Source organism: Protobothrops mucrosquamatus, unplaced genomic scaffold, assembly GCF_001527695.2.
Source record: "Protobothrops mucrosquamatus isolate PMUCROS unplaced genomic scaffold, P.Mucros_1.0 scaffold1956, whole genome shotgun sequence".
Taxonomy (NCBI): domain Eukaryota; kingdom Metazoa; phylum Chordata; class Lepidosauria; order Squamata; family Viperidae; genus Protobothrops; species Protobothrops mucrosquamatus.
In genome coordinates, this window is record NW_015388075.1 from 174853 (window position 1) to 187075 (window position 12223).

The window sequence follows — 12223 nt, forward strand, 5'->3', positions numbered from 1 at the left end:
ATCAGCATATACATTCAGTGCTGAGGCCAGCTGTGGTTCAGCATTCTGGGCAACCTTAGCAACAAATCAAATCTATCCTATTCTCAAAGTGGTCGTATCGAGGTGGGCCTCAATGACATCCAGAAACACACACACACACACACACACACACCCCCGCTCAGCAGGACAAAAAGAACAGTTTCACTCAACTGACCTTCTAAATCAAGGGTGTCAAACTCGCAATGTCACGTGACGTGTCGTGACGTATCGCGACTTTTTTTTCCATTGCCAGCAATGGGGTGCGCGTGGTTTCGCCATGACGCTTCCGGCCTGTGGGCCGGCAGTTTGACATCCCTGTTCTAAAGTCATATTTCTTACCACCTAAAAAGAAGACTCTTGGAAGATGACCAGGTCAATCCCAGGTATTGTAGCTATGATTAAGATTCAATGAATTCTCTCGAAAGGCACATGTCAAGCTTATATAATCCTGAAATTTCACAACACATCCATCCAGCTGGGCTAATGTACTGTCCACAGTATGCTGGGATAATTTGTTCTATTTATGTAGATGGTGTCTACTCAGCTTTGGCAATGAGGTAAGCAAATACTGCTGTGAGGGGTCCTTGGTGCTCTCTAAGCTTTGTTGTTTTCTTGCAGATGTTTTATTACCCAAACTAGATAACATCATCAGTGTACTGATGATGCATTGATGATGTTGCCCAGTTTGCAAGAAAACAGCTCAGAGTGGTGCACTAAGGACCCCTCTTTTCAACTCTGAGCTACAAATATTCTCTGCTATAAATACTATTGTTTTAGCAATTTACCTCAGGACAAGTTAAGGTTTATCTGCTATTGCTAGAGTAGCATCAAGCTCTGGAAAGAAAGGGATAGACCAAAACTCCTTGACAATGACTTAGTAGAAAACAAAAAGTCTCCCTCAGGGTGATCTAGAAGGTCTTCATAATGGTCCTCTCACAGGGTGACATTTCAGTCCAGTCCCACGAACCAAGATGGTCATGAGGGAAGATAGAGAGGAGAAAATATGTCCACAGAGTCAACAGGAGCTGGGGAGGTCTCAGTTCCTACCACATCGTTATCATGGATCATCCCATAACAAATGCAAACCATCCCTACAGTAAGGCTCATGTGAGGAGGAGAAGATGGAAAATATTATTTCCACATCAGTTCAGTTCAGAGCCCAAAGTTATCTGGCTCCACTTACCAGCTGGGGATGAGAGGAAAACTTCATCCTGATTAAGGAGACATCCTCATACCAACGTTGTGGGAGCAGGTTGATGTGCCTTCAAGTTAAAGAGCCAGATCTGGAAAAAAATAAGGTAGTCACACTACGTTTCATGGGAAAGCACATGGTAACTGTCATTCAAAGAGTGTTTATGGAGTCTTCCAGGTCATGGTGCCTTTTCAACAGGCAACTGGACTTTCTTGGTTTTTCCTTGAAGACGTTTCGCTTCTCATCCAAGAAGCTTCTGAGTCAGAACTGAAGCAGCTTCTTGGATGAGAAGTGAAATGTCTTCAAGGAAAAAGAAAAAAAGTCCAGCTGCCTCTTGAAAAAGCACCTTTGGCTCATTCCAAGAGGTTAAATTCAGAGATCAGCAATTTTTAGCACATACAAAGTGCTAACCTTATCTCCGAATTCTACCACTGTCCTTGTGAATATTAAAGGGCTGGTGACCTTAGTCACTTAATGCCACCCACTATCCTTGTCTGGGAAAACAAGCCCGGATCTGAAGGTGCAAATGTGGGAAGAAATATCCTGGAAAATCCCCGGGGGGGGGGGGAAATACGACCTACCGCAGCCAGTAAAGGCCTTATTAAAACGAGCATAAGGTTTCACCCCAACTCGCTCATTGAAGAAATCTTCGGCCCCTACAAAGTTTAGATTTCACTCATGACCTAACTGAGCAAATGTCTCCAGCTGCAAACAGCTGTGAAGTCTTCACTTAATTACATCTACAAAGCTTTTTCATGGGGAGGAGAGCTGATTTTAAGCTGCTGTGGGAGGCTGGTGTATCATGTAAAGCAACCAAGCCAGGAAATTAAAAAGCTATCACTTTGGCCTGGGTTAAAGGCTTTTTCTCCCCTCTCCTTTAAAAGTACCTCACGGGGATCACAACCTCTCCTGAATTTCCTGGTTTTGTCAAGATGGGGCTGTTGCCCTGAGAAAACATGTTTTGTTTAATCTTGAGCACTTTCTCCCCACCAAAAGTCAGCTTAAATCAAAATGATGGTTGCATAATTGTAAAATGGCATGTAAAGCTAGAATATGTTTTGCTTATTTCTGGCTATCTGAACCTGTAAATGATGTAAATGTTTAATCCTATAACATACAAATACAACCAACTTGGGTTTATTTGCTAAGCCATAGTTAACGTAACTACAGCTTAGTGTCATATGTGCACCCCAATCACGGTACTCCACTTTTAGGGGTCTACAGTGTGCCCTTCAATGAGAAATCCTTTAGAGGGAATCATATTATCAAGATCAAGGCTACCAGTTAGGGTTGCAGAACATGGGAAAACCACAAGATGGCAGCAGAAACCAGTATTTCCTTCACTTGCCCATCTTTACTGCCATCTGATGGTCATCTATATTTTCACAGTCCAGAAATATAGTCCTAATCAAAGGCAACTGCACATCTGCAATCATTTTGTGAATGGTTTTAAAGCTTTCAAAGACAAAAATAAATTCATTCCCAAGCCAGTCCTATTTTCCTACTTGTCCAGTTCAAGATACCTTATTCCTGGTCATTAATCAAATATAGACATGGCATATCAGTCATTAACCAACTATATAAATAGCATATTAAATGAAGCTACCAGGAATCTGGAGTGTTGAAGTCCATCATATCTAATAATAATAATAATAATAATAATAATAATAATAATAATAATAATAATAATAATAATAATAATAATAATAATAATAATAATAATAATAATAATAATAATAATAAAATTGGAAGGGACCTTGGAAGTCATCTAATCCAACCCCCTGCTCAGGCAGGAAACCCTATACTATTTCAGACAAATAGCTATCCAGTCTCTTCTTAAAAACTTCCAGTGGTGGAGCATTCACCACTTCTGGAGGCAGGTTGTTCCACTGGTTATTTGTTCTGTCAGGAAGTTTCTCCTTAGTTCTAGGTTGCTTCTCTCCTTGATTAGTTTCCATCCGTTGCTTCTTCTCCTGCCTTCAGGCGCCTTGGAGAATGGCTTGACTCCCTCTTCTTTGTGGCAACTCCTGAGATATTGGAAGACTGCTATTATGTCCCCCCTTGTCCTTCTCTTCATATATATATCTGTAAAACACTATCCTGTGCTTCCATTTTGGAGGAAAAAAATAGAGCTTTGAACTAGAAGCTAACTAGCTTCTGTAAGATTACTAGCTACTGTAGTGTCTTTCTACCTTAAATACAATATCGTTCTATGTTAATTGCATACTTCTGTATTCTCAGAAGTAATTTCTCCCCAGATAAACTCTTATGGCTAAAGGGAACATCTGTAGAACAACTTGCCTCAGAGAAGCCTAGAACCTTTTGTATGTCAAACCTTTTCCACGCAACTGTTGTGATATGCCTACGTACTTCTAACAATATTCCATTGTATGTGACACCATCTGAAAAATTGAACAGCGGGGAAGATTTTTAAAAGCCTATTCATGCAGGAGAGTCTACCCCGATGAAGTCGGAAAACAGTTGCTCAGCTCTGAAGGTTAAAAACTGTTTTCCACATTATGTTTTTAACAACATCCACAATTCACTCCTGTGTCTGGAATGCCCTCAGAGAGGGACGAAGGGACCTCTTTCCAACTAAGCAAAAGATCCAGGGATCATTCAGGAGAGCAGACTAGAAATCTGCAAGGGAGTATTTTAAGTTTCCAGAAATTGTGGGGATGGGGGCAGTGGCTCCCCCTGCAAACATCCCAAACATTTGTAAACTTTTCATCTTTTTATCTGATAAAATTGTTTGGGATTGAGCCAAACCCTGCAGTGTACGCTCTGAGTCCCCATTCACAATAACTCTATTCAGCGGAGGTTAGAGAGGGAAAATTAACTCTTTCCAATCCCCTTAGAGTTCAATCTCCTTGTAAACCGTTCAGTACAGATAGTCCTTGACTTACAGCAACTTCCAACTGTTCATTTAGTGACCATTCAATATTACAAAGTGACTTATGAGCATTTTGAACACTGGGCACTATCTAACAAAATGAAATTGAATGGTGAAAAAAGTAAGGTTCTACATTTAGGCAAGAAAAACCAAATGTACAGGTATAGTATAGGGGGTACCTTGCTCAATAGTAATAACTGAGAGAGGGATCTTGGAGTCCTAGTGGACAATCACTTAGATATGAGCCAGCCGTATGCTGCAGCTGCCAAAAAGGCTAACACAGTGCTGGGCTGCATTAACAGAGGGATAGAATCAAGATCACGTGAAGTATTAATACCACTTTACAATGCCTTGGTAAGGCCACACTTAGAATACTGCATCCAGTTTTGGTCACCACGATGTAAAAAAGATGCTGAAACTCTAGAAAGAGTACAGAGAAGAGCAACAAAGATGATTAGGGGACTGGAGGCTAAAACATATAAGGAACGGTTGCTGGAATTGGGTATGTCTAGTTTAATGAAGAGAAAGACGAGGGGGGACATGATAGCAGTGTTCCAATATCTCAGGGGCTGCCCCAAAGAAGAGGGAGTCAAGCTATTCTCCAAAGCACCTGAAGGCAGGACGAGAAGCAATGGATGGAAACTGATCAAGGAGAGAAGCAACCTAGAACTAAGGAGAAACTTCCTGACAGTTAGAACAATTAACTAGTGGAACAACCTGCCTCCAGAAGCGGTGAATGCTCCAACACTGGAATTTTTTAAGAAGAGACTGGACAGCCATTTGTCCGAAATGGTATAGGGTTTCCTGCCTGAGCAGGGGGTTGGACTCAATGACCTCCAAGGTCCCTTCCAACTTTATTATTATTATTACTATTATTATTACTATTATTATTACTATTATTATTACTATTATTATTACTATTATTATTACTATTATTATTATTATTATTCCCCATGGTCACGTGATCAAAAGTCCAATGTGTGGCAGCTGGTTCATATTCATGACAGTTGCAGCAACCCGGGATCACACAATCTCCTTTTACAGGCAAAGTCAATGGGGGGGGAGCCAGATTCACTTAACAACCAGGTTACTAACTTAACAACTGCAGTAATTCACCTAACAACTGTAGCCAGGAAGGCTGTAAAATGGGGGCAAAACTCACTTAAATGTTTCACTTCACAGCAGAAAATTGAGCTCATAAGTCAAGGACTGTCTGTAGTTTAAATTCTTTTGGACTGTTTTGTAAAGGGTGCAACATTAATATTGTCGTATTTCCTCCATCAGGATTCAACTGGGAAGGCTGTTACGTGTGTATGTGTCAATCTTCTTTCTTCCAAGACACTTTTTCTTTTTAATGTCTTGTTGGTTGTGTTTTTTCTTTTTCTTTTTTCTTTTCGTACGTTGGTGTTTGGTATTTTAACTGCCCTTGAATAAGCTAAATAGTATTGCAATTATTATTATTTTTTTAAAAGGGGGATTTCAATCTCCTAGATCAGTGGTGGCGAACCTATGGCACGGGTGCCAGAGGCAACACTTGGAGCCCTCTCTGTGGGCACACTCACCGTCTCCCCAGCCCCGCCTCCTCCCATGGCCCCCTCCTCTCCAGCAGCCCCCCTGAAGGAGACTCGCCCTCAGGTGTGGCCCACGCGGAGCAGCGCAGCCAAGGACATGGCAGCCAGGCAGCGTAGACAAGACTCTGCCCTCACACCCCATCATGCAGTTGATGCTGCAGGGCGTGGGCAGAGGGTGTGGCCGCCATAGCGCTGCTGGGCTGCCTGGGCAATCTGCGGGGGGCCCTGGAGGCGGTGAGTGGTCCTGTGGGCAGGCGGGGCGGGCAGGAGGGTGGAGCGGGGGCGGGGTCAGTTTTTGGGCACTCGGTCTCTAAAAGGTTCGCCATCACTGTCCTAGCTCGCTTTGAGAGATTCGGGTTCCGATCTAACAACGGTGGAGGGCTTGGGCGCTTCGTCCAGGTCAGGAAAAAAAAGGTACAGCATGAAAGCCAATTCATGAACAGGTTTTACAGCGGCTGAAAAAAGCCGCACAGACCCAGTTCTCTCACTTTGCAGCAGGGGGGAAGGCAAGCGTAATAATTCCCTGCTCAGTGGGAGAGTCACAGAGATTGTGTTTATGTGTCAACAGTGAATTGGGCTGCCTTTGGTGGAAAATCATTTTACATTCTCACGGCTCTTTATGCAGTAGGCAAATGGCCCCGTTTTAAAGCCAACCCGGTATGGAGACTGCTCGAAAAGGACAACAGACATCTCCTCTTTCTCCCCCCCCCACCACCATTTTTCTTCCAAACAAGAAATAATGTGACTATTTAAGAGAAGATAGCAGTGTTCCAATATCTCAGGGGCTGCCACAAAGAAGAGGGAGTCAAGCTATTCTCCAAGGCACCTGATGGCAGGACAAGAAGCAACGGATGGAAACTAATCAAGGAGAGAAGCAACCTAGAACTAAGGAGAAACTTCCTGACAGTGAGAACAATTAACCAGTGGAACAACCTGCCTCCAGAAGCTGTGAATGATCCAACACTGGAAGTTTTTAAGAAGAGACTGGATGGCCGTTTGTCCAAAATGGTGTAGGGTTTCCTGCCTGGGCAGGGGGTTGGACTAGATGACCTTCAAGGTCCCTTCCAACTTTACTATGCAGGCAAGATGGACCCAATCTTGTCCCAGACCCAGGGCTTTTTTTGTCATAGAACGCACTGGAATGGAGTTCCGGCACCTTTTTTCAATGGATTTTCCAGAGTTGCCTTGAACAAAATCCTAGTCTTTTAGAAGGGGTTTTTTTTTCAACTACAAAGGTAAACCTTGTAGGGTAGGCAAGGTGGGTTGTATTACGTGTGTGAGTTCTGGTACCTTTTTTTGTTTTTTTTACAAAAAAACCATTGCCCCGACCCATAACATACTGGCTACCTAGAAGACTGATTTCATGGTTACCACATCATTACCAAAGGGGAAACGCGATGGCTCAGTGGTTAAAGATGCGGAGCTTGTCCACTGCAAAGCTGACAGCCCGGGTTCGAGACCCGAGCGCCGTGCGACGGGATAAGCCCCGTTCCTTGCTCCAGCTCTGTCTACCTAGCAGTTTGAAAGCATGCAAATGTGAGTAGATAAAATAGATGCCACTTTAGTGAGAAAGCAACAGCTTTCCATGCATCTTTGGCATATAGTCATGCTGGCCACATGACCATGGAAAATGTCTTCGGACAACCATGGCTCCCTCGTCGGGGAAACGGAAAGTAGTGGCATAGAGTCAAAGAAGATCTAAAAATATGTAAGAATAAGTAAACATAATTTACATTATTACCAGTATTTTTATTGTATGTGTGTTGATATGCATATGCATATGCATATACATACACATACACACACAAACACACACACACACAGAGACATATTTGTTGTTGTTAGTTGCGAAGTCGTGTCTGACCCATCGCGACCCCATGGGCAACGTTCCTCCAGGTCTTCCTGTCCTTTGCCATCTTCTGGAGTCCATTTAAGCTCACGCCTACTGCTTCAGTGACTCCATCCAGCCACCTCATTCTCTGTCATCCCCTTCTTCTATTGCCCTCAATCTTTCCCAGCATCAGGCTCTTCTCCAGTGAGTCCTTCCTTCTCATTAGGTGGCCAAAGTACTTGAGTTTCAACTTCAGGATCTGGCCTTCTAAAGAGCAGTCGGGGTTGATCTCCTCTAGGACTGACCGGTTTGATCGCCTTGCAGTCCAGGGGACTCGCAGGAGTCTTCTCCAGNCACCATAGCTCAAAGGCCTCAATTCTTTTGTGCTCAGCCTTTCTTATGTCCAACTTTGGCAGCCATATATTGCAACTGGGAAAACCATGGCCTTGACTATACGTACTTTTGTTGGCAGGGTGATGTCTCTGCTTTTTAGTATGCTGTCTAGATTTGCCATAGCTACACATACATATACATATACACAATAAAAGCACACACAGAGTAACCTCACTGCAAACTTAATACATAAAACAAAATAATTAAAATGAATCTCCACCCTTTATTCCTCCCCCACCAAATTTTGGTGCAGATCACACTCAGTCACCATGCTGGGAAACCACTGGTCTAGAGCAATGATGGGTAAAGTCAAGCCCTCCAGATATTAATTCCCAGCAGAATTTGCAGCAAACCAGAATAATAGTTGTCATCTATCGACATCTGTAGGACCCATTCTAAATGCTAGACCAGCGGTTCTCAACCTATGGGTCGCGACCCCATTTGGGGTCGATCGACCATTTCACGGGGGTCGCCAAGCAAGGCTGTCCGCCATTTTTTTCCCCTTTTCCGGCGGGTGCCTTACCTCCCTTGGGCTGGGCCAGCTGGTGGTCGGCCTGCTCCGTCTCTGCCGCTTGCCAGCTACGCCTCGGCTGGCGCAGGGGGCAGAACCACGCATGCGCGGCACTCCCGGGCAGGGAAAGTCCTCGACTTACGACCGGTTGGGTAGTCCTCGACTTACGACTGGTTTAGTCCTCGACTTACGACCGGTTTAGACCTCGACTTACGACCGGTTGGGGGTCGCGGCATTAAAAAGGTTGAGAACCACTGTGCTAGACTCTCTTAAACACCCAAAATGCCCTCAAAAGTTGCATGGAGATACCATCAGGCTTAGCACTGGCCTGGATCTCCACATACAGGTATATGCTCGCATGGGGATCCAACTGAAAACAACATATGGATTATTTTTGGAGGGTTGTACTAAAATGCTTGGGCTTCACCCACCATCTTGCACATTTTGATCTCTACTGCAAATGACAGAATAATAGAATAACAAGTTGGAAGGGACCTTGGAGGTCTTCTAGTCCAACTCCCTGCTCAAGCAGGAGACTCTATACCATTTCAGACAAATGGCTATCCAGTCTCTTCTTAAAAGTCTCCAGTGATGGAGCACCCACAACCTTTGAAAGCAGCCTGTTCAACTTGTTAATTGTTCTCTTGTTAGGAATGTTCTCCTGAGTTCTAGATTGGTTCTCTCCTTGGTTAGTTTCCATCCATTGCTTCTTGTCCTGCCTTGTCCTGCCTTCAGGTGCTTTGGAGAATAAGTTGACCCCCTCTTCTTTGTGGTAGCCCTTCAAATATTGGAAGGCTGCTATCATGTCACCATTAGTCTTTCTTTTCATTAAATTAGACATACCGAATTCCAGCCACCGTTTGTCATATGTTTTTGTCTCCAGGTCCTTAATCATCTTTGTTGCTCTTCTCTGCACTCTGAATTGAAGGCACTTCCTAATTATCTCCCTGTCTGAAGATAAATAAAAAAATGAATTTTTGAATATTTTGCTGTCTTGGGCTTGGCTTTTACCATTGTGCATTTATAAAGAGAAAGCTAAAGTAAGACTGCAGAGTGAGTTTTGTTATTTAGAGAAGTCGGGTGGAGAGAAACTGTTTGTTGATCAAGCCAAACAGGTAAGGACATGTTCTAATGCATTCTTTCCTTTAACCTGCTCCCTCACTGCCTCCTTTATAGACACCTGTTATTATTCAGAGCCACGTTGAATTTTGGCCTGGGTCAACCCGTGCATTTCCAAGCAGCTGTGGAATGTTAAGCTTGTAGCCTAGCCTACTATTTCAAGTAAAAGGAAAATAAATTAAAAGGGCCTCTTGTATCCTGGATTCATTGAGGTTTGTCTCTCATTTTCTTTCTTCAGTTACGATTTATGACCTTTCCTGACGTTACTTATTTTTCACGTCTTCACTTTTTGGCTTCAGTTTCTGCTCGGCAAACCAAACTTTATACCCCTTTTTTTAAAAAAATGGAAAAATGATTGCCTCCATCCACTTTAATGTTGTCCGTGTGGTTGACAAAACTCAGCCTATTTCAATTTTGGCTCCTTCCGAGTCCTTATTACAAATGTTAGGAATTAAATCTTAGATTAGGTCTAGTTTAATGAAGAGAAGGACGAGGGGGGGACATGATAGCAGTCTTCCAGTATCTCAGGGGCTGCCCCAAAGAAGAGGGAGTCAAGCTATTCTCCAAAGCGCCTGAAGGCAGGACAAGAAGCAACGGATGGAAACTAATCAAGGAGAGAAGCAACCTAGAAACTTCCTGACAGTTAGAACAATTAACCAGTGGAACAACCTGCCTCCAGAAGCGGTGAATGCTCCAACACTGGAAGTTTTTAAGAAGAGACTGGACAGCTATTTGTCTGAAATGGTGTAGGGTTTCCTGCCTGAGCAGGGGGTTGGACTGATGATTTCCAAGGTCCCTTCCAACTTTATTATTATTACTATTATCAGGGGTGTCAAACTGCCAGCCCCCGGGCCGGATGCATCATAGCAAAACTGCACCCACCCCATTGCCAGCAGATCATGAAATAAGAACCCAAGTTACAAGCCTGTAAATGAAAGAGACAGCTTGTAGTTGGGATAGAATAAACTGCTGAAGCAGAGTGGACAGTGGAAGGTCAAGCACGGACTTAGACAATATATACTTGAGGACCTCCTAGCAGCATGATAAAATGCCATTTATGTTGCCAGTTTCTGGGCAAAAATCTGTTTAATTTGTACATGTTTTAACCTTGTAGTTTATATTTTAATTTTTATGTCGTATAGCAACCCTTACTTTAACTGTGATGCTTCTGACACGAATAAACAAACAAGCCAAGTGTGAGGGATCCGAATGAATGTTTTCTAAAAGGGTAGGAAAACAAAAATAAGTATCGCAACCTGGACCCATTGTAAGGTTGCTGACAATGACATTGGAAGTCTGGGAGGCATTTTCCTGGTCTCTTGATGGAGTTGCTATTTTGTTCCTAGCTACTTTCCTTCTTCCCAGCGTTGATGGGCACGTCTTCTGAATTTTTTTGAAGTACTCTTCATTCATAACCTATAATTACTCCATCAGTCATTTCCTCCCGGCTTTGTCGAAGAAAATTAACGCAAGACCCAGAATTTCCTTCGCGTACTTTGCCACGCAGCGTTTTATTCACTTAAGTGTGGTGCCGCTTTCCCCCAAAATGTAAATAAGGTTCATGGGCTACACGGAGATCTAGAAGAATGTAACATTCCTTTTCCGTTGTGCGTGTAAAAAAATCCCGTGGCTTTTCAGAAAAATGCATTCCATTGCTAAATCGATTTCCAGCCTCGGTAAAGAGAAGCAGACATGTAAAATTGGCACGTGCTTTTCCCCTTTCTGAAGACTTGAACCCGGCCTTTCCTGCTTTGTGGAGGCATCTGCGGTTTTCCTTTCTTTCAAGCTTCCTTCTGATCCTCACACTTACCCTGCAGACGAGGTTGAGAAGCCGAGCTTTGCCCTTCCACAAATGAAGGCGAATCTCCGTGTCCCAGGATAATATTGCAGGATTCAATCTGGGTCGGACAGCAGGATAAGAGTTTCAATCTTCCAAGCTTTCAGATCCCTGCTGGATCCCATCCTCAGAGAACGTCTCTCTAGCGGAGTTTGTCACACGCTCTGCTAGAGAGAAGTTCTCTGAAGATGGGCACCAGCACAGGCGGAAGACAAATGGGAAAGGTCCCATTTGCCCTTTGACTTTTATAGCTCAACCTGGCCTTGCTCAGGTCTAGTCCATCTCTGTACAATGACCGTATTGAACTTCAAGTATATATAGGTCGTCTTCAACTTACGTCCGCTCTTTGGGCCAGAATTTCCATTGCTAAGCAAAGCAGTTAACTCAGCCACGACTGATTTTAAGATCTTTTTTTGCCACAAGTCATATTAACATCACTGCGGTTGTTAAGTGAATCACACTGACTTTGCTTGGTGGAAGTTGAATGGGAAGGACCCAGATGGCGATCATGTGTTCGGAGGAGGAGGAGGAGGAGGAGGAGGAGGAGGAGGTGGTGGTGGTGGTGGTGGTGGAGGAGGAGGAGGAGGAGGAGGAGGAGGAGGACTGTTGGGTCCTTGGTGCTTTCTGAGCTTGACTGTTTTCCTGCAGACGTTTCATGACCCAACTGGGGAATATCACTGGTGTACAAGGGAGTGGGGTTTCAAGAGAGGAAGAGGAAGAGGAGAAGTGGAGGAGGAAGAGGAGGGGGGAGGAGGAGGAGGAGGAGGAGGAGGAGGAGGACTGTTGGATCCTTGGTGCTTTCTGAGCTTGACTGTTTTCTTGCAGATATTTCATGACCCAACTGGGGAACATCACTGG